This window comes from Zophobas morio, unplaced genomic scaffold (assembly GCF_036711695.1).
Source record: "Zophobas morio isolate AGI-343-1 ecotype UQ-CSIRO unplaced genomic scaffold, CSIRO_AGI_Zmor_V1 ptg000014l, whole genome shotgun sequence".
Lineage (NCBI taxonomy): Eukaryota > Metazoa > Arthropoda > Insecta > Coleoptera > Tenebrionidae > Zophobas > Zophobas morio.
Window position 1 is genome coordinate 13115742 of NW_026972119.1, and position 2558 is coordinate 13118299.

Sequence of the window (2558 nt, forward strand, 5' to 3'; positions counted from 1 at the left end):
AAACATCTGCAAGATGTCAGAGCATTCCGTTTTGTAGTTCCTGATTAAATCAATAAAATATATTTACGCATTCATTAATTTTTTTGAGTCACTCTGTATATGCAAATCCAAAAAATATGAATGGAGTGATAAATGACAAGTACAGGCTCATCATATTTTGTACATTTTAGATATGATTTATTCGGCAAACTTTCGAGCTGACGTCATCAAGTTTTTGGAGGGGATAAGCAAATATATTTTGACTAAACATTTATTATGCTCTTTATGACCTTAAAACATCTGCAAGATTTCAGAGCATTCGGTTTTGTAGTTCCTGATTAAATCAATAAAATATATTTACGCATTCATTAATTTTTTTGAGTCACCCTGTATATGCAAATCCAAAAGATATGAATGGAGTGATAGATCACAAGTACAGACTCATCATATTTTGTACATTTTAGATATGATTTATTCCACAAACTTTTGAGCTGACGTCATCAAGTTTTTTTGGAGGGGATAAGCAAATATTTTTTGACTAAAGATTTATGATGCTCTTTATAGCCTTGAAACATCTGCAACATTTTAAAGCATTCTGGTTAGCATATTAAAAATTAAATTTCAAAATGTTGTTTTATAATTTTGATTTTTTTTCCAAAAATCTGGACGTTTCGGGTGAAAAGTCGATTCAGAGTTGTAAACTACATGTGTAGGACTATGTTATTTTATACAGTTGAAAACCCATTTACTATGTACAATTTTGAAGTGACGTCATCGCATTAATGGTGGGGATGATTAGACAAATTTTGGTTAGCGTTTTACCATCTACATGATATTCTTAATATAAGTACAAAATTTCACAACAATCGGTCGAGTACTTTCGGAGATTATCTGTCTAATAAAAATCCGGGACGGCAGACGGACAGACGGACGGACAGACGGACGGACAGACGGACGGACAGACGGACGGACAGACGGACGGACAGACGGACGGACAGACGGGCAGACGGACAGACAGACGGAAATGGGAGACCTATTTATTCGCCTTCTAGGGGTCATGAAAGATCGAGAAAACGTAAAAGTAGAGAGTCGGCCGACGGACTCGATTACAATACTTCCTTTGCTTACGCTCGGGAAGTAAAAAATTGTAAAACGCCAGGCTTCATAATCTACTTCACCATTTTGATCTTCCGACAACATTTCAATTTTCGACTTTGTTGTGTCCATTTTGCAATGACGTTTTTACGTTATGCTGCTGACAAATGATGGTTTCGCTGGGCAGGTCTCTACTGAAGGCCACTCGGTTGTTTCCTACTGGACTACACTTTGCTGAGTTCGACAACGTTTCTGATACTCAAGACTTGACAACAATAACGGAGGCTGAACTGATTTAACTGACTTTTATTGCTTGCCTGACTTGTCCAGCGTCTCTGGGCCCATAACCTGTTAAACTTTCTTTGTATTTCAAGTCAGACAATGTTGAGTTTTCTTTGGGTTTCTTTATTGAACAAAAAGGCGCCTGCCAAACAAAAAAAACAAATGATAATGATTTACAACTTAAAACTATTTACACGTTAAGATTATATAAGGAAATAAACTGTATATATCATACCTTGTAACTAAAGAAACATTCCTGACAATTCACATACTAATAAATAATAAAATGACGAACCCTCACAGACTTTGCTTTCAATACCTTCAATAAATATCAAGACTACACCGCCATTTTGATTACTCATTTCTGTCTGGTCCTCTCACTCACCTCCAAACATACTAACCACTAGATATATAAAATAATTAATTTCAACATCCAGACATTCTGCAGAATAACTCATTGTCTTTGGTTGAAGAAGGAAATTGAAAATTAGTGTCCAAATTATTCCCTAACCATAATTTAATTTTATCTTTCATGGATGATTTTACATTAGGCATTTTGCGGATTCTTTACTGTATGCACAAAAATCAAAACCGGCCCCAGCACATTCACTAACACGCAAAGACACATAGTATCACTAACAATAAACTTCTAAAATAAAATGTTTTTTCAGAGATTCACCTCCTTCCGGCTGCAATCTAAATGAAATGCAGGCCAGCGTTGTCAGTTGGCGACACCAACCTGTACCATTAAACTCAAGGGCGTTGTTTACAACCCATTTTTAAACAATCTGTCAGCCAAAACAATGAATTCACGGAAAATCTCTATTGTGCAAGCACGTCCGCTTCGTTGGTCGTGGAATCCTATTTTAAGTCTTTTAAAATTTACAATTAGGTCGTTTAATTAACACTTTAGGTCTCTAATGGTAAATTAGGCATTTTAGGTAGTAATAAATAGGCGTTAAATAAACAGAATTTTTTAAATAAGGATAAATATATAAACAGTAGATATAAAAAGGCAAAAACCCTAAGATAAGAAGCCTACTGATGAGTCGAATAATGCCGCTTTTTCGAAGCCAAAGTAACCATCCACTTACGTTATCAATATTTGCAAACAGAGTTCCTTGTATTGACTATCTATTGAGAAAGTTTGGGGTTTCAAACTAGCCTGCAAAACAAAACAACGAACAAAAGTGCTTGTCCAG